This window comes from Nannospalax galili, unplaced genomic scaffold (assembly GCF_000622305.1).
Source record: "Nannospalax galili isolate Female #2095 unplaced genomic scaffold, S.galili_v1.0 scaffold406, whole genome shotgun sequence".
Lineage (NCBI taxonomy): Eukaryota > Metazoa > Chordata > Mammalia > Rodentia > Spalacidae > Nannospalax > Nannospalax galili.
The window spans coordinates 4,652,775-4,673,556 of NW_008357033.1; the positions used below are offsets into that span (position 1 = coordinate 4,652,775).

General features: G+C 45.8%; 1 protein-coding gene and 1 pseudogene across 3 annotated transcripts in view; one reads left to right on the forward strand and one right to left on the reverse strand.

Annotated features, from left to right (window-relative positions):
• Irak2 (interleukin 1 receptor associated kinase 2) overlaps window positions 1-20,782 on the forward strand; it is a 76,673-nt gene that overhangs the window by 15,912 nt on the left and 39,979 nt on the right. The window lies entirely within an intron of this gene.
• On the reverse strand, window positions 7,625-7,793 carry LOC108490025 (annotated as a pseudogene).

Here is a 20,782-nt window from a genome sequence, read left to right on the forward strand (position 1 = left end):
CTACAGGTACATTTGCCCACTGAGCCATCTCTCCAACCCAACATTTTTTTTTTTTTGAGACTATGCAGCCCTGGCTGGCCTAGAATTCACTTTGTAGAACAGGCTGGCCTGGAACTCACAGAAATAGGTTTTGGTTTTTTGGTTTTTCCTCTTTCGAGAATTGTTTATTAATTTTATTAGTTCATTAACTGATTACAATTTTGTTCTTTTGATTTTTTAAAAAATTTTATTGAGCTTTTGTGTTTTCATACAACAATTCTTAATCAAATTTAGACCCCCCCCATCCACACCCCCCCCAGTCTCCCACCAGACCTCATGTAGTCCACCATACATGCTAAGTCCTATCCAGTCAAGCATTTGTACCCAGATGTCCTTCAGTGTAAATTCATCCACTGGAGTCTAGTCAGTCCATCTAGAGATCATGTGTAAGGCATAGTCTCCCTCGCCCAATAGCAATCAGTCTCCAATAGTTCTCAGTCTAGGCTGACCTGATACCCATTTCTCTTCTCCCCTCTGGGTCCTTGTTTAATTGAGTTGGCATGAGTCCCTATGCTTGATGCCACCATTGCCAGAAGTTCACATGTGCAAGCAGTGGCCTGAAAGCCTCTGCTTCCCTGTGTTCATGAACCAGCCCTGGATCTTACAATCTTTCTGCCCCTTCTTCTGCAATGGCCCCTGAGCTGTGGGTGGGTGAGTTTTAATGTAGGAGTCCCATCCAAGGATATACACTCTGCTATCTCTTATTCTTTAAAACTTGGCCAGTTGTGGCCTATTGTGTGCATCACACTCTGTTGTATAAGGAAGCTTTACTGATAAGAGCTGAGGGATGCATCAGTTTTCTCTCCTGTGTTCCATGAACCTTAGTTGTGGAGGTTCACCTGTAGATGTGTCACCTAGTACTGGGCATCTCTCAGACATATATTCTTTGTGTCTGATCTGTTGTACAATTCTGCAGTAGCCTCCATCTGTTTCAAAAAGAAGCTTCTTTGATAAGTACTGTACAGTATGGTTGTCTGTAAATATAAGGATTGCTATTTAGCATATAGTAAGAAATTTCATTTCTCTAGAGATATGAAAGAGATAGGGTTTTCTCTAGGACCTATGTCCTTTCCTTTCATATGTATTTTCCTGAGTTTACATTGCCACCCATGAGTTCACTCACTGTGGAGGCTTTAAGTCCAATTAGATAGCTGCTGATTGCCCCCAGATAACAGTGCCACTACTGCACCAATAGAGGCAGTTTGCCCTGCAGGTCTTTATGGTTGTTGGGCTTTAGGGCTGGGTTGGACCACTGATTGTTTTTCTCCCTTGGCAGTTTGCGTAATATCATCTAGCATTATGATAGCCAAACTGCTCCACTGCTTTAAGTCCTGTATCCTAAACATGTTCTGTCTTCAGCAGTAGAGTCTTTTTTTTTTTTTGTGGTCTTTTTGAGACAAGGTCTCTCCGTAGTCCCAGCTGGCCTGGAACTCGATATGTAGACCAGGCTGGGCTTGAACTCAGAGACCCCCTTGCCTCTGCCTCCCGAGTGCTGGGAGTAAAGGCGTGTGCCATCACTCAAGCAATAGGGGCTTATCTACTAATCCTGGGAGATAACCAAGAGGTTTGGCAATAGCCTGTGTTGTTTTGGGAGTCCTGGACCACTCTTACTAACCACTCTTCTGTTAGCACTGTGTTCCTTGCCAAGCAGCTCCCAGGTATACATATGCACTAATGTTCAGACACTATATATGCATTTCTCATGGAGTTTCGAGGGCATCACATTTCCCTCTGTGTTTCCAACCCCTCCAAGATTCATTCATCTCTACTCTTTTCCTTACATTCTGTCCCACATTCCTCCTCCCTCCCCAGTCCCAGCGCTCCCATAATCCCTACCCTCCACCCAATAACACCCACCTCCCACCATCTCCCCTCTACTGAATTCCCACCCCCAGCTTGGCCCCTTGCATAGTCCTCCCTCCTCTCCTCCCTGCTGAACATTCCCACTTTCCCCACCTCCCCCCCTGGTAATATCTGTTCCCTGCTATCCTCCTCTCAGATTCTTTATTTTCCTTTACCTCCATGTATCTGTTCCATTTTCCTGGTTCCTAGTGTTACATCAGAATTTATATACTCACATATAAGGGATTGGTACTACAATCCTCAAATGAGGGAGAACATGTGTCACTTGCTTTTCTGTGTTTGTGTTACTTCACTTTGTATAATACTCTCTAGTTCCATCCATTTACCTGCAAATTTTGAACTCCATTGTGTAAATGTACCACATTTTCATTACCCATTGGTAGGCTGAGGGACATTTAGGTTGTTTCCATTTCTTAGCTGCACAAAAGTCAACTCCAAATGGGTCAAAGATCTCAATATAAAACCTGAAATTCAGAAACTGCTAGAAGAAATCAGGCAGTACCCTCCAAAATATAGGCGTAGGAAAGGACTTTCTAAATTGAACACCAGCTTCTCAGGCATTAAGGTCAACAATCAATAAGTGGGACCTCATTGAGCTACAAAGCTTCTGTACAAAAAAAGATACAACCAAGGAAAGGAAGAGGAAACCCACTGAGTGGGAGAAAAATCTTTATCAGCTACACATCTGACAGAGGGTTAATATCCAGAATATGCAAAGAACTCAATAAACCATGAAATAAGACAATAAACGACCCAATAAAAAGATGGGTGATAGATTTGAACAGAGAGTTCTCAAACAAAGAAATAAAAATGGCTAAGAAGCACCTTAAAAAGTGTTCAACATCCTTAGTAATTATAGAAATGCAGATAAAAACCACTCTAAGATTCCTTCTTACCCCAGTCAGACTGGCTAATATCAAGAGAATGAAAAATTCCAAATGCTGGAGAGGATGTGGAGAAAGGAATGCTCATTCATTGCTGGTGGGATTGCAAACTCATGCAACCACTATGGAAAGCAGTGTAGAGAGCTCCCTAAAAAAAAAAAACTAAAAATGAACCTACAATATGATCCAGTTATACCACTCCTTGGCATATACACAAAGGACTCATCCTACTGTAGAGATACCTGTACATCCATGTTTGTTGCTGTTCTCTTCACAATAGCTAAGAAATGTTTTTTGTTTTGTTTTTTGAGGTCTCATCATGTAGCCTTAGCTGGCGTGGAATGCTTTATGCTTATGTAGAGTAGGCTGACTTGGATCTCACAGAAATCACCTGCCTCTGCCTCCCGAGTGTTGGAATTAGAGGTGTGTGCCACCACTGTGCCTGGTGGGTTCTTTTCTTTTCTTTCTCTTTCTCTCTTTCTTTCTTTCTTTCTTTTTTCTTTCTTTCTTTTTTTTTTTTTTTTTTAGGAAAGGTCCTTCCATATAGGCCACAGCGCTGGCCTGGAACTCACTATGTAGACCAGGCTGGCCTCAAAGTCACAGAGCTCCACCCCCCTCTGCTGAGATTAAAGGTAGGTGCTACCAAACCTTGCTATAGAGATAGATTTGAAGGTAACTACATTCAGCAGAAGTTCTGCACTGGGGTGTAGCTCGGTGGTAAAGCTCATGTCTAGCACATACAAGGCTCTGGGTTCCCAGCACAAAAAGGAAAAAGTCCTAGCTCTCCAGTGGCTTTCCTAGAGTCTAGCAGCACTTTGGTAAATATGAATAGGCCCTACAGTCAATAGCGTCCTTGTGACCAGTTATGCCTGAGCCAAAGGCAAAGTTCAGGCCCAGATTTGTATTGTGGGTTTCTGTTCCTTCCCATTTTCTTATCTTTAATTGCCAAGGTCATTGCTATTTAACTGGAGAGACATAAAATGTTACAAGAATTAGAATAAATGAACACTACCAATAGAAAATAGGAAGCAGCTCCTTTCTTCCTCAGCTTCCTGGCAAATCCAGCAAATCTACCTGTTACTGTCAACCTTTTCCACTCTTCTCATCAGTTCTTGGCTATTCTTCCTGTCAGATTCCTGGCACTGTTCACACAGAGCAGGTAGCAGAGGCTTAAAGAAGAGCCAAGCTGGGTCTCGGATGGTGGTGTATATTTAGCCAAAGTGAGGCAGGAGGATTGTGAGTTCTAGGCTAGCCTGGGCTACATAATGAGATCTTGTCTCAAAACAAATAAAGGTTTGGGGGTTGGCTCACTGAGAACATTTACTGTACAAACATGAGAACCTCATGACTGAGGATGCCTATAACCACAGAACTGGGGGTTGGAGGCAAGTGGATCCCTGGGGCTTGCTGCCTAGCTGAAAAAAACAGGGCCCTCCAGGTTCAGTGACAGACCCTATCAGGCAAATGAGGTAGAAAGTGGTACCTCGTGTTCCTTTCTGGCCTTCCCAGATGTATGTAACAGCACCCATATGGATATACCAACACACATGTTTACCATATACATACACACAAAAGAGCCATGCTCCTTTCTTTCCCAGTGATGGCCCAGGTTGTCCAGGACTGGTAAAGCAGCTCCCTGGTGTTCTGGTGTCGGAAGCAAGTTCTTTGTTTGTTACTGCCCTGCTGGTGGGGCACATAGCTTCTAGTTTTTATCTAAGGTGACTGTCTGGGTCACCATGTGTGTATCTCAACCAGCAGGAAGGTGACAAAAGGGAAAGGTGGGTGTGTTCCTTACCTTTTGGGGAGGAAGAATGACGCAGAAGGGGTATGCCTAGCCTCACAAGCTTTGGCCAGAACCTAGTCATGGGATCATATGTGGTTGCAAGAGAGACTGGAAAATGCAGTCTTTAGCTGGCAGGGTGTACACATGTCTTGTTACTCTGGAAGAGGAGGAAGTACCTATTGGAGGAACAGCTAGCTGTCTCAGATGTACACCTTCCCATTTGGCCACCCAGAGTCAACTGTCTTCCCACACGTGCCCTACCCTCAAGGGAGATAGGCCTTATCAGTTACTTCCTTTAGCTTTAGCCCAGCATCTATGTGGATCTCTATCAGCTTCTAATGACCCAGTACGCCTCAACCAGAAGAACATCTGCTTCCCCCTCCCCATCATTATACCCACAACTGAGTGGTGGGGTGGAACAGGAAGCCACAGTTTGTGTAACTGCTTGTTCATAGCAGTCAAATCTAGCAGGGCACCCCCATTGTCTGCTGGGAGGGCAGTCCTGCCTGACCTATATGGCAGCCCTCTGGTTACTACCACTGTGATTCTCAAAGCTTCTAGGGCACCTATCTGCCTTACCTGGAACCTTGACAGAAAAGCTTGGATGTGGCTTAATGGTAGAGGGTTTGCCTTGTGTGCACAAGTTGGAGTTCCACCCCACCAAAACAAACAAAAACAAAAAACCCAAACAAACATGGAGATTATTGGGCACTACCTCATCTGGATCAAGAGAGTCTGGAGCAAGCCCTCCTGCTGCAGACACCTGGCTGCAGTTTCTAGCTTTGCCTCAGGTGTGTGGGCCAAAGGGCTTCTATGCTCAGTGCTCTAGGCCGCTTCCTCCATGACAGAAATGGAGGGAATGTGTCCTCGTGATGGCTCCTGGTCTTGAGGAGGGCCGCATGGGTCAGACAGTCACGTTTTTAATCAAACCAGACCTGTGGTTTTTTTTTTTGGCAATTCAGTTCTGACCAAAAACTAGACTTTTCTGGCCCCTGGGTTTCTAATCTGTTTTGTGGTAATCACAGCTAGAGGCACAGCCTAGATGGTGTTCTAGTTCTTTGCTTTTGCTTTGCTGGCTTTGGGCTCAGCTGGCTGGCCTCTCCTCCCTGAGTGTTCTCCTGGAGCTTTCCGGGAGGCTGCCTAGTAAGGGGATGGCAAGTGGCAGAGGACAAAATTATAATTTCATTTAAAGACCCTTAACAGGCTTTATTTGTAACTCTAGAACTGGGCAGCACCTCAATCCATAAAACAAGTGTTCCTAAAAATTGAAGAGGAAGAGGCTGAGGGGAAAAAAAAAGAGCAAGACAGGAAGCAGGCATTTTAAGTGACTTTCCTTGTAAGAGGGGTTAGGAGACAGAATAATAGAGAAGTAACTGGTTGGTTAACATCAGGTTGTTTCAACTTCCTTTTATTTTTTTTTGAGACAAGGTCTTGCTTGAAACATAGCCCAAACTGCCCTCAACTGGATCCTCCTACTTCAGCCTCCTGGATGCTGGGTTATAGGTGTGCAACACCAAATCCAGCTTAATTTATTTGTGTAAGGGCTGAGGCCAGGGAACTTCATGGTTATTGTCCATTGAAACAGGCCTGTAGGGAAATTTGACTGTTAGCTCCCTCATCCTGATTTTTCAGAAGCCTAAATAAACAGTCAGTTAGGCGATGAAGACTGTTAGCATGAGTGACTCCATTTTGATTTTCAGCCTGGTCTGTTGGCGACTCCGACAGAAGCTTAGTCCAGAACAGTGGATGCCTGTGTTTTTTACTTAGTGGGCATAGCAGAAGTCATTAGCTTGCTGACCTGGGTCTACTATGCCTACACTGAATTAGCTGTTATAAAAAGGTCAGTATAACAGCAGTTTACACCAAAATAAGTTTTCTCTCTGTTCGCAGTGTGAGCGTGAGCTATCTATGGCTGACACAATGTCTGGGGTTCAGGCTGTTTCTTTTTTATTAGTCAGTGTTCCTTCGTTGTGGCTCTTGTGGTGTGAGGTGCCTGCTGCTGCCCCTTCTCCCATATGGGTATAACAGCTGACAGGAAGAAAGGGTCCTTCCCTTTCCTTTTAACAGAATATGGAAGGGGTATTTATGATAAGTTCTCTTGTTTAGAACTTGACTGTAGTTAGCTGCAAGAGCGGCTGGGAAATGTAGTTTTTAGGCTAATAGCTATATTTTTATCGAAAACTTATTAAATGTTGGAAAATAGTGGAAAATGGATTTAAAAAAAAAATTTTATGCCAGGCATGGAGGCGCATGCCTGTAGTCCCAGCACTTGGGGAGCAGAGGCAGGCGGATCTCTGTGAGTTCAATGCCAGCCTGGTCTACATAGTGAGTTTCAGGACAGCTGGGGCTACAGGGAGACGCTGCTTCAAAAAAGACCAAAAAATTTATTTATTAAATAAATCATAAGTTGCATAGGGTCTGGGAATGCAGCATGGTTGGTAGAGTGTTTGACTAGCTCCACAGTCCCAGAATGCACAGGCCTCAGCCGCTCCATTATGGAGCAGTTTATTTGGAGCTTGATTTTTACTTCTTTTTAAAAAATATTTTTATTATTATTTTTATTTTATGTGTACGGGTGTATTGCCTGCATGTATGTGAGTGCACCCGTGTTGTGAAATGCCACGGAGGTCAGAAAAGGGCTTTGGATTCACCTGGAACTGGAGTTAAGGATGGTTTGTAGTTGCCGTGTGAGTGCTGGGAATCAAACCCAGGACCTCTGCAAGAGCAGTCAGTGCTCTTAACCACTGAGCCAACTCTACAGCCCCAGAAAATGGATTTTTTTCTGCCATGTTATTACAGTCTTTAAGTAATGCCCAATACGGCCATTTTTTTTTGGTAGTTTTGAGGCAGGGTCTCTCTGTAGCCCTAGCTAGCCTGGAACTGGCTTTGTAGACCAGGCTGACCTTGAACTCACAAAGATCCACCTGCCTCTGCCTCCTGAGTGCTGGAACTAAAGGCACCACTCCCGGCTAATTATTATTTTTTGAATGACAAAGACTAGCTGATCTTTTTCACTGAGTAGATGGTCTTGAATAGTCCATTCAAGGAAGGTTGCTTAGTCCAGTTTAATGAAGCCCATGCTCTTCTTGTACTGACAGAAATCTGCTGGGACATGCTCAGTTTGTATCTCCAATCAGACCGTGGGGGTTTGAGCAGATGTGGCAAGAACTAGAACCCTGGCCACATTTTCTCAGGTGACTCCAGTAGAGTTGCTGGTGACCCATCTTGCCATCATACGTTCATCAAAGGAAAGAGCTCTTTCTTTCATTTTGAGATAGGGTCTTACTGTAGTCCAAGCTGGTCTCAAACTTGATGCAATCCTCCTGCCTCAGTCTCCCAGGTTTTTTTAATAGATATGCACCATTATGACTGGCTTAGAGTACCTCTTCTCTCTTCTCCCCTCCCCCCTCCTCCCCTCCCCTCCTGTCATTCTGGCTGACCTGGAACTTGCTGTATAGACCAAGTTAGCCTTGACCTTGATCTTACAGAGATCAACCTGCCTCTGCCTCCTGAATGCTGGGAGTAAAGGTATGCACCACCATGACTGATGGAGTAGCCTTTCTTTCTTTCTTTCTTTCTTTCTTTCTTTCTTTCTTTCTTTCTTTCTTTCTTTCTCTCTCTCTCTCTCTCTCTCTCTCTCTCTCTCTTCTCTCTCTCTCTCTGTCTCTGTCTCTCTTTCTTTCTTTTTTGGTCTTTTTGAGACACAGTCTCCCTGTAGCCCCAGCTGACCTAGAACTCACTATGTAGACCAGGCTGGTCTTTTTTGCATTACATTTTACTTTTTGCATTTTTTACACATACCTAATGCCTAAGAGCTATTTTCCAGTTCTTGACATGGACTCCTGTTCAAGTGTCTCTGCCTCCCAAGTACTGGGATTAAAGGCATGTACCACCACGCCCAGCTCCTGAGGAGCATTTCTGAAAATCATGTGTGTCACAGGAGCCTCTGGGTGCATCACAGCCCTGCCTGTGGAGATGCACTACAGACCAGCATATCCAGTGCTGATGGGTTCCACAGCCAGGAAACCTATCTAGATTATTGTTTCCCTCTTGTGTTTGACCACGGCACCCCTTTACAAAAGACACTTATTACTATATCGGCGAAACCAGTATATTTTGGGGGTCCCTGCTCTACTAGTCACCATGGTGATATTATGGGGTATCTCAGGAGCCCCATGATGGAGCACTAAGGGCTCCAGAACTGATGTTCATGCTAGTATTAACTATCAGGAGAGTAAGGTTCTGGGGCTAGGGTAGCAGCTATACTCCTGAAAGGACTTTTCCAGATTGCTGAACTTAAGAGGGTACTATAAGCCAGGTGCTGGTCCTAATGGATCATGTCTTGGGGCTCAGGAACAGGAACTGAGACAGAGGCCAATGCATCACAACTGTGGCTCCACGAAAGGAGAGTGAGCTGAGCACAGGACCTGGGTCTATGCTCCTGAAGGTCAGCACCTAGGAGCTGAGCCTGCTCATGCCCCATAAGATGTTTCCATTGTCCAGCTAATTGTCTCTCTTGAGTAGGAGAGACACAGAAGCTGAACAAGATACTAATGAGCTAAGCAAATACTTACCAGTGCCTACAGTGTGCTAGGTGCCCGGATGTACCATAAAACAGGATATCAGGCCTCACAGAGCTTCTGTCCAGTGGAGTAGACACATAATCACACTGATGCATACAACCATTAGCAGTGTGAGTGCTCAGAGAGGACACACAGGGAAGGGGGGCACAGGAAGCAGGGAGATGGGGCTACTCCATCTCCTCTAGGAGGCTTTCCTGAAGGAATAGAATTTGACCCTCCATCTGAAGGTTGAGTGGACAGCTGCAGTGAGGGGCTGCTCAGACATTTCTAGGTAGAAGGCATAGCCTGTACAAACGGCCTATGGTGGGCGGAGGCATGTTTTAGGACCAAGAGAGGCCTCCTGGAACACGCAGTCTCCACCTCTCAGGTGCTAGGATTACAGGTGTGTGTACTGCCACACCTGGTTGATACATTGCTGGGGATGAAACCCAAAGCCTCACTAGCTGGGCAAGTGTGCTCTAAGCTGAGCCACATTCCCAGCTCTGCTCTTTGCCTTCTGACTTAAAAAGACAAATCCACTTTACTGGCATCTTAAAGCTTGTTGGTAGAGCAAACCTGCTTTCTCAGGCCTTGGCCGTATTCTGTTAATGTAACAGAGGATTACTTGGAGACAGGAGGATTGCTATGAGTTCAAGACCAGCCAGGAAGACTATCTCAAGAAACAAAAAAAAGCCAGGGGTGGTGGTACACTCCTTTAATCCCAGCACTTGGGAGGCAGAGTCAGGCGGATCTTTGTGAGTTTGAGGCTGGCCTGGTCTACATAGTGAGTTCCAGGACAGCTGGGGCTACAGGGAGACCCTGTCTCAAAAAGACAAAAAAGAAAAAAAAGAAAAAAGAAAAAAAAATTGGGGTGGTGTGGTGGTTTGAATGAAAATATCCCCCATAGACTCCAAGTATTTGGACATTTTGTCCCCAGATGGTGGCGCTGTTTCGGGAGGTTTTAGAAGGTGTGGCTATCCTGGAGGAAGCATGTCACTGGGGGTGGGCTTAAAGAGTTCTTAAGCCTTGCAGGATCTCCAGTTGCTCTCTAGCTTCCTGTGCCTGCCTGATGATGTGAGAGCTTAGTTTCTGCTGCTCCTGTTCCAGCCACCTCTAGCCACCATGCCTCCCTGCCGTGATGTACTATAATTCCCCTGGAACTGTAAGCTCAAATAAACTCTTCCTTCTTTTTATTTTTCTTTTCTTTTTTTTGTCTTTGTGAAGCAGGGTCTCCCTGTAGCCCCAGCTGTCCTGGAACTCACTATGTAGACCAGGCTGGCCTTGAACTCACAGAGATCTGCCTGCCTCTGCTTCCCAAGTGCTGGGACTACAGGCATGTGCCACCATACCTGGCTTAAACTCTTCCTTCTATAAATTGCTTTGGTCAGTGTTTCTATCACAGCAACAGAAAAGTGACTAATACAGGGGGTTTCTTTTAAAAAACGTATTTATGGGGCTAGAGAGATGGCTCAGTGGTTAAGAGCACCGGCTGCTCTTACAGAGGACCTGGTCTCAATTCTAAGCACCCACATGGTGACCAACAACTGTCTGTAACTCCAGTTTCAGGGGAATCTCCAATTTCAAGGGAATCTGATGCCCTCTTTTGACTTCCACAGGCAGTTACACACATTTGGACAATACACTTATACACATAAAATAAAATAAATAATAAATAGCACTGGGTGTGGTGGTGCATGCCTGTAGTCCCAGCACTTGGGAGGCAGAGGCAGGTGGATCTCTGAGTTCAAGGCCAGCCTGGTCTACACAGTGAGTTCCAGGACAGCTCGGGCTACAGGCTTCCTGTCTCAAAAAGACCAAAAAAAAAAAAAAAAATAAAAAAATAAATAAATAAATAAAAGAAAGAAAAAGGATTTTCATTTTCTCTAGGAACATGATGGAGGACTTGTATTTGGGGGAATAATCCATTGTTCTGTGAAATGTGAGAGTCATGAAGTGTCACTGCTGCAATAGTTACTTTTTCCATTGTTGTGACAAAAGGTCTGACAGAGCAACTTAAGGAAGGAAGGGTTTATTTGGCTTACAGTTTGAGGATATAGTCCTTTGTGATAGGGAATGACTCTTAGGCATCTGGTCACTTTGCAAGCACAGTCAGGAGACAGCACAAATGCTCCGCTCAGCTGGCTTTCTTCTTTTTTATATATTTTATTTATTACTTTTTATTTTATGTGTATGCATGTATTGCCTGCATGTAGGTAAGTGCACCTGTGTCGTGCAGTGCTTGAGGAGAACAGAAGAGGTTGTCGGGTCCCCTGGAACTGGAGTTATGGACAGTTGTTAGCTGCCATGTGGGTGTTGGGGTTCAAACCTGGGTCTTCTGCAAGAAGAGTCAGTGTTCTTAACTGCTGAGCATCTCTCTAGCCAGTTTTGTTTTTTTAAATTTTATGTGTATGAGTGTTATGCCTGCATGTACGTAAGTGCACCCATGTTGTGCAGTGCCCTCAGAGGACAGAAGAGGATGTCGGATTTCCTAGAACTGAACACAGTTGTTAGTTGCCATGTGAGTACTGGGCTTCAAATCCCAGTCCTCTCCAAGAGCAGCCAATGCTCTTTAAACTACTGAGCCATCTCTCCAGCCCTTGCTTTCACTGTTTCTATGAAGTCCAGGAACCCAGCTCATGGGCTGGTGCTGCCCACGTACAGGGTGGATTTCCATCTCATTTAGCCCAATCTAGAAACTCCCACACAGATATTCCCAGAGAGAATGGGAGAGGTTTGTTTCCATGGTGATTCTAAATCCCATCAAGTTGACAAGATTAACTATCCCAACTGTCAACACATGTATTGAAAATGTATTTCTACCATCTAGTTGTGAGGTTCTAAGTGTTAACTGAGTTGGGGTGTGTGTGGGAGGTGGGAGGTGACTAAGATTTAGTCTCCGGTCTGTCACTGCCACCTTCCTGTGAGTTTTCTTTTTCCTTTTTGGGGAGCTGCTGGAGATGGGACCCACACACTTTGCCGAGCTCCACCCCCAGCCCTAGTTTTCTGTTAAGCTTTGTAGTTTTCATGTATTTGTGCTTGCGCAACCCCAACAGTTCAAACATTGGCTTTGGCTTGTGGGTCAGAGTCATTTCCTTCCTCGAGTGGGGCTCTGTGGACAGGGGAATTTGGGCTGCTTTTTAGTGAAGCAGGGAGAAGTGGATTCCCTCCCTCTCCACAGAGGCTGAGCTGATATGAGGCACAGACAGAGCTCCTATGTATGCCTTAAGAGTGTCTTGTGTGTGCCCCCTCTTGAGGGTGTCCTGTGTGTGCCCTCTCTCTGAGGGTGTCCTGTGTGTGCCCTCTCTCTGAAGGTGTCCTGTGTGTGCCCTCTCTCTGAGGGTTTCCTGTGTGTGCCCTCTCTCTGAAGGTGTCCTGTGTGTGCCCTCTCTCTGAGGGTTTCCTGTGTGTGCCCTCTCTCTGAGGGTATCCTGTGTAGGGGAGGAGCAACAAAACATGGGTCAGATTCATTACCTGGGCTACTGGGATTCCTGTGTGTGCCCTCTCTCTGAAGGTGTCCTGTGTGTGCCCTCTCTCTGAGGGTTTCCTGTGTGTGCCCTCTCTCTGAAGGTGTCCTGTGTGTGCCCTCTCTCTGAGGGTTTCCTGTGTGTGCCCTCTCTCTGAGGGTATCCTGTGTAGGGGAGGAGCAACAAAACATGGGTCAGATTCATTACCTGGGCTACTGGGAATCTGTCCCTAGAGTTGGCCCTATGTTGGGCTGAAACCCCAGTCCCATAGTTAGGGGGTCTGGACCTCAGAGTCACTTGTACTTAGAACCTTGCACATCCTGGCAAGCACCTTTCCTTTTGACTCTAGTCACTCCTTTCTTATATATGTGGAAATTGAGGCTCAACAACTTACTCAAAATCATTTCACTTGCAAGTGGCCAAGATGGGAACCGAGGCCATCTTGACCTTAATCTATACTTGGTAGGTCATTGGACTAAATCTCAGTTTTCCCTTTAGAAAAAAATGGACCTTGGGGTGGAGAGATGGCTCAGCAGTTAAAAGCACTGACTTCTTGTAGAGGATCCAAGTTCAGTTCACAGCACTCACATGGCAGCTCACATGTAACTCCAGTTCCTTCGGATCTGACACCCTCTTCTGGCCTCTATGAGCATTACCACATGGGTGCACTTTCATATATGCAGGCAAAATACTCAAATACATAAAATAAAATAAATAAATAAAAAATTTAAAAAAGGAAAAAAGGGACTCATCAGGTGTGGTGTCACTGGAGAGATGGAGGCAGGAGGATTAGGAGTTCAAGGCTAGCCTTGGCTAGATAGCCAATTTGAGGTCATGTTGGGCTACTTGAGATTCAGTCTCGAACAAACAAAAAAGTGTTTACTTTGTTTCAAATTAGCAAGCTTCAAAGGATGATAACATTTTTTAAGGTTCTGCTGCCTAGTTTGGGGCAGGTCACCTGACTTTCCTTTTCTAAACTGGCACTTTTTTAGTCATTGTGGGGTTTTTGGGAGTTAGCAGGGCCATGTGCAGGGAAATTAAACTGGTTCCCAAGTTTACCAGAAGGAGGGCAGGAGCTGGGGCACAATGAGTGTCATCTGTCAAATTCCAGCTGCATTAAGCTGTGGTCACTTGGCTTTTCTAAATTGGAAGGTTCAGATAGCCTCAGAGGATGCATTAGTCAGCACCAGGTGATTCATGCTGTGTAACACGAACCCTAAAATCTGACAACAAAGACTCATTTCTTACTTGTGTAAGCTCTGAAATGGGACAGGCCGGCTCCTCTGTTATTGAAACAGGGCATCTTATTTGGAACATGTGGCTTCCAAGATCACTGTGACAGGGAAAGCCATGGAACAGACTCACTGGCTTTTCATTCCTTTGTTCCTGATGTTTCCATTGGCCAAAGCCAGTTGCATGACTTTACCCTAATTGCAAAGGAGGCTGGGAGATGAGAGAGAACAAGTGAGTATTCCTTAAAGAGGGTCTCAGCTCTAGACAAACTCAGTTTAAAGGGATTTTGACAGGGTTCTGCCTAACCTTAGAAAGCCCCAAGTGGTCTCCCTCCCACTCAGTTTTATGACCTCATCTCTATCACCTTCCCCTTCTTTTAGCATGCCCACTAGGGTCTTGCTTCATTTGATGAAACTTATCAAAATGTTTTCTGCCTCAAGACCTTCCTACAAGCTGTTCCTGGAAAACCTGGTCTCTTCAGACTTCCCTGTATTCTTCCAAAGGCTGGTCCTCTTCATATTTTGGGTCTCTGCTTAAAGGGAACTCCTCACAGAAGCTTCCCCTCGATCACCCACATAACTAGGTTTATCAGGGGCCCCTCCTTAAGTTTCTTGTCAGCAAATGAGTCTTCCTACTTTATAATTATACATTAACATTCTTTATATTTTAAAAAAATTTTATGCATGTGTGTATGTGGGTTTTGCCTGCGTGTATCTGTAAGTTCACCATGTGCTTACAGTGCCCACAGAAGTCAGAAGAGGGTGTCAGATCCCTTGGAACTGGAGTTACAGGCAATTGTTAAATGCCATGTAGGGGCTGTGAACTGAACCCAGGTCTTCTACAAGAGCTGCCAGTGCTCTTAACTGCTGAGCCTTCTCTCCAGTCCCCCATAATTACATTTTACTTTTTTTTTCCAGTGGCTCAGATGGACCAAGCCCTTGCGCATGCTCTGCCACTGAGCTATATCCCAAGCACCTAGACATATTTTATTTCACGAACTTAATGTCAGGTGTCTGTTTTGGTAAAGGACATTGTTCCCCATCTCACAGTGTTACTGTGAATGAACAAGGCACAGTGAATCTTGGTGGGTGCAGGCTCTGGACATGTAGGGATGAAGCAGACACTTGATTGTGTCTCTCTTTATTCGGGAGCTTGAGTGGTACCTGCTCTGTGTGTGTGTGTGTGTGTGTGTGTGTGTGTGTTCCATGTGCATGCTTTGTATGTGTATACATGTGTTCAACCACAGATATACAGATTGAACCTAGGGATTAGGAGGGAAAGGAAAACAGGGTCCAAGCGAGCTAGGTTTTATTCCTAAGGTGGGTGCCTGGCTCCACGGTTCCTTAGTTGTGGCCAAGAACTTTAGTGTGTTCTAGAAGGGATCCATTCCAGCTATAAGTCAACTTAACTAAAACAAATAAAAAAATTGAGTGGGTGGAAAGTGGCAGGATTTCAGAGTGTGCTCATAGAAAGGGCCTTGCTGGCAGTGAGCAGTGCCCTCTGCCTCGGTGAATGTACCCAGATTTGCAACTGTGTTGAATGTTTCCAGGAAGCCATTGGGAGGGGATAGAGGCCTCCTTGAGGTGACCCAAGGTCTCAGCACAATAAACCATCCTTTATCCTTTCCACAGAAGGAAGTGGGGCATAAACGAGCAGACTATAAATAAAACAAGTGTTTCAGGTTTCACTTTCTTCAAGTGGAGGACAGAGATTGCTCAATTGGACCTCTCTCTCTCTCTCTCTCTCTCTCTCTCTCTCTCTCTCTCTCTCTGCGCCTGAGGTTAGTATCAGGTAACTTTCTCAATTGCCCTCCACCCTTATGGGTTTTTTTTTCTCCTTTTTTTGTGTGTCTTTTTGAGACAAAGTGTCTCAAAGTGGCCTGGAACTCACTATGTAGACTAGGCTGGCCTTGATCTCATAGAGATCCAACTGCGTCTGCCTCCCAAGTGCTGGGATTAAAAATGTGTGCCACCACACCTAGCGTTTTTGTTTTTTGGTTTGTTTTTTTTTTAGGAAAGGAAGGGAAAGGTCTCACTCTGTAGTCCAGGCTGGCCTGGAATGTGCTATGTATTCCAGGCTGATCTCAAACTCAAGGCAGTCTTCTTGTCTTCCTGAGTGTTGTGATTACAGGTGAGTCATCATATCAGGGCATAGTTGGAATTGTGTCCCAGAATCCTCCACATAGTGGAAAGCACTGGTATAAAGAAATCTCCTGATCACAGTGGGATGCACCACTGGCTTTTACCCTCACAGCAACTCCTGGACTTATTTGCCAGAGGAGGCATTCAGGTCAAGAAGCCAGCTTGCCAGTAAGCCCTCTGTGAGTGCATAACTGGTGGAACATTGACCAGAGTGCCTGGTTATCTGTTGGTTTCCAGGAAATGATTCTTGCTGAAAGAGGGCCACACATTGTAATGAAACAAAGCAAAGAGGAAAGAAATCATACTCTGTACACATAGGCTTGGCAACCCAGGAAGGGGCCAGGGCAGTCCTTTGTCTTGCCCCCTGTTGTCCTACTGCCCAAGGCTCCATCTTGATCACTCTGTATTAGACCTGGCTAGAGGAAACACCCAGACTGAGAACCAACATGTTTTCCCCTTGGTGCTCATCCAGGAGGGTGGAGAACCCCCAGCTGCCCACCTGCCTGCGTGTAATAAGGCCATCAGTGAACTCACTAGCAGGTAAGAGTGGGTCCCTACCTCTGCCACTGCCCAGCTCCTGGGCTATTCTTGTCCCTGAGACCACCAAGTTGCCCACCTAAATTCTGTTTCCATGAAAGTGTTTAAAATAATGAAGATAGAAGTTATCCAATGCAGCTCAGTTGGTAAAGTGTTCCCCTATCATGCATGAAGCCTTTGGTTCAATCCCAGCACTGAGTAAACTGGATATGGTAGTGTACACCTATAATCCCAGTTCTCAACAGATAGAGGAAGGAGGATCAGGAGGATCAGGATCATCTTCAGCTGTATAGTGAGTTTGAGGCCAGCCTGGGGTACATGATACCCTGCCTCAAATACAAAATAAAACAAAATAAAAAATAGAAATAGCCTTCTATCTCAAATGCTTCTCTCAGAAATCCTCACTGAAAGTCAATGGTTCTTCTTATTTTACCTATTTAAATTATTTATTTATTGAGACGAGGTCTCACTATGTAGTGCTAGCTGGCCTGAAGGTCTGATCGTCCTGCATCTACCTCCCAATTGCTGGAATTGCACGGATGTGCCTCCATGCCTACCTCCAGAGGTTCATTTTTTTTGGTCTTTTTGAGACAGGATCTCCCTGTAGCCCGAGCTGTCTGCCTCCAGAGTGCTGGGATTAAAAGCATATGTCACCATGCCCCAGCAAGCAGCCAGTATTCTTTTTTTTTTTTTTAAATATTTTTATTTTATGTGTATGCATGTATTGCCTGTGTGTAGGTAAGTGCACCCATGTCATGCAATGCCCGAGGAGGACAGAAGAGGCTGCCAGATCCTCTGGGACTGGAGTTACGGACAGTTGTTAGCTGCTATGTGGGTGCTGCGATTTGCACCCGGGTCTTCTGCAAGAACAGCCAGTGATCTTAGCCGCTGAACCATCTCTCCAGCCTCCAGAGGTTTTTTTAATCTTTGCCTCTCCAGCCGGAAAACTGATGGCTGCCAGTCATTTTCACAGTATGTGGGCCCTGGCCCTGGCCAACTGTGGTGCATTTTTCATCTCACCCAGTCTTGAGATGCTCTTACAGCTCTGGGGTTGTGATTATTGTTGCTTCACTGCAGATGTAGGAGTCCCGTAGGGTTGAGAGCCTGCCCTGGGGTCCAGTTGATAGGCAGAGATTATGTCTGCTTCAACCTAGGTCTACCCTCTGACTACAATCTGCCTTTGGGTTTTGTTTTGTTTTGAGACAGGGTGTCCCTGTGGCCCCAGTTGGCCTGGGACTTGCTTTGTTGACCAGACTGCCTTCGATCTCACAGAGATCTGCCTGCCTCTGCCTCCTGAATGCTGTAACTAAAGGCATGTACCACTGTGGCAGGCTGCCTTTAGATTTTTAAACCTCAGAATCAGCTCATGTACTGGATGCCCTTGAGACTTTAATCACTGAGGGGAAAAAAGAGTGTTGTCACTCGCTCCCTTGCTCCTGACCTGTCTGCCTGTGGTATTCTGTTTTCATCCCCCAGCATCTTCTGTTCGAAAGAGTGGGCAGGGTAGCTTGGGGGCTGAGCCAGGTTCCTGGGAACAATTTTAGTTCACAGTGATTTAAAAAAAGCAAGACCTATCTGGCCCCTTCCAAGCCAGATGGCACATCTACAACTGTGGAGGAAAAATGAGGATGTTTACTGTATTTTGGTGTTGGGAATGGGTCTCAGGCATGCTTGGCAACACTGTATCCCTGAGCCATGTTCCCATGGGGACATTGGAACCTTGCACATGTTACGTGTCATTTGCATGTAGAGGCTTGATCTAAACCCCAAGAACATTAAGCTGGGGATTTCTCAGGAAGTTAGTGGGGCCTGACGTAGTGGGGCCTGACCTTAGGCTGTCAGCTGACATCTGTGGCTGGGTGTGGCCTTCTAAGCATCACTAGGTGTCTCCTTTGTGGTTAGGGCGGGGGGGGGTGTCACCCAAATATGCTGACAGGTTCCCTTCAGGCCATAGCATTTCCATGATGCCCCTCCTAGGGTATGCCTCCCCCCTATGCTTTCAATGTGACACACTGCCAGATGAGGCCATGGCATATCACTGCTGAAAGAACAGGAAAGGGAGAAAAGCTGATCTCTTCCCTAGAATGAAAACAGAGTGAATGAAGCTTTTTGTGTGCCTTATGGGCAGAGGCCAGCCAAGAATGCTGGTAGCCTTGATGTTCACGCCAAATATGCCTACACAGAGAGGCTTAGATTTATGCTGAACAAGGAAAGTCATTGGGCTGGGGTGTGGCTCAGTGGCACTGTGCCAGGCCCTGGTTCCAACACTAGCACTAGGGGTAAAAACAAAATGACTAGAAGTAGGATCCTGAAGTTAAGTCAAGATAGGTGACCCCTGACCTCTCTGTTACTAATGAAGAAACAGGCTCAGGGGACTGGAGAGATGGCTCAGTGGTTAAGAGCACTGGCTGCACTTACAGGGGATCTGGGTTCAGTTCCCAGATCCCATCCATAACTCCAGTTCCAGGTGATTCAGTGCCCTCTTTCAGCCACAAGGCATTGTACACCTGGGTACACTTACTTACATACAAAACACTCATACACATAAAATAAATACAAAGAAAAAAAAGAGGGAGATGGGAGGTGGAGACAGGAGAATTCTCTGAAGCTCTGGCCAGCTAGCCTGGCATATAGTAGAAAAATAACAAAGAGGCCATCTCAGTGCCACACAAGGGCCGTGGTATACCCACATTCACACACACAAATGCTGGTATGTGTGTACACACATAAAAAATGTAAAAAATTAAAGATGCACCATCCAAAGGGTCCATGGACAATGTGGGTGCAGGTGGCCCTTTGGGTGACATTTACCACTCTTGTAGGCATGGCTTTGGCTCAAGGTCATTGTTGGGATCCCTACACCAGGGAGCTACCTCTGTCCTGTTTCATACAAATGTCTTGAGGTGCCACAGGCTGCCCCCTGGGGACCATGGGATCCCTACCCTTGGCTCTCTGTGGAGGGAGGGCAGCAAGGGAGGCAGTGTCCTTGGCCAGAGAGTAGAGGGTGAGTAAGAGGGGGGCCTTGCAGTCGACTGCCTCCTGGGGATATGCTTGGTGTCTATTTCTGATCACTCCCTGGTTGGGCAGCTTGGCGGCAGGCCTGCTCATGAACTGCATTCACCCCAGCAACTGAGCTTTACTGTCATTTTGTGCAAAGGATTGTCTGTACCTCTCTTGGGCTTCTGAGGCAGTGTGGTCTACAAGGCAGAGACTATGTGGTCAGGCTGCTATGGGGTAGTGGCTGGCTTAGAGACTGCATTCCGGGTGATGTGGACCATCAAATATCCTGTCCTAATTTGAGCACCTGGAGGTACAAGAGACCCAAGGCTGCTCTCAACAAACAAAATCCCAAACAACCCCCAGAAACAAGCCCCAAAACAACAGTAAAACAACCTGAACAAAACAAAACCTCCACCTTTCCCAAGTGCCCAGGACTGGAAAGAACAAGGTTAAGTGCAGGCCCTGGACAGTTCGCTAAAGAAGAAAAGGGAGTTAGATTGGGAATTAGCATTGTCCTGAAGCAGTTTTTTCGTATACTGGAACCGTTCTCAGCTTAGCTGTTCACCAGAGACAGGAGACACTTCATGTCTCACTCTAGTGAAGGTAAAGACACAGAATCAACTGGGCATGATGGCAAACGCCTTCAGGAGGCAAAGGTAGGGGATCTCTGAGTTCCAGGTCAGCCTAGACTACATAGCAAGTTTTAGGCCAGCCAGTGCTACATAGACTCTGTCTTAAGAAGAAGAAGGGGAAAAAAAAAAGACTCTAGGGGGTATGCAAAGCATAAGTAAGCTTTATTAAGAAGTACAGTGACCAGGTGTGGTGGTGCATTCTTTAATCCCAGCACTCAGGAGGCAGAGGCAGGCAGCTCTCTGTGAGATTGAGGCCAGCCTGGTCTATATAGTAAGTTCCAGGCCAGCTAGGGCTACTGGAGAGTCTGTCTCAAAAAGACTTAAAAAAGTAGTACAGAGGGCTGGAAAGATGGCTCAGTGGTTAAGAGCACTGACTGCTCTTGCAGAGGACCTGGGTTTGATTCCCAGCACCCACATGGTGGCTACGAACTGTCCTTAACTCCAGTTCCAGGGGAATCCAAAGCCCTCTTCTGACCTCCATGGCATTGCACGGCATGGGTGCACTCACATACGTGCAGGCAATACACTCATACACATAAAATAAAAACAATAAATAAAATATTGAAAAAAATAAATAGATAAGTAGAAATAAAAAGAAATGTGGGCCAGTGAGATGGCTCAGTGGGTAAGGACACTTGCCACCA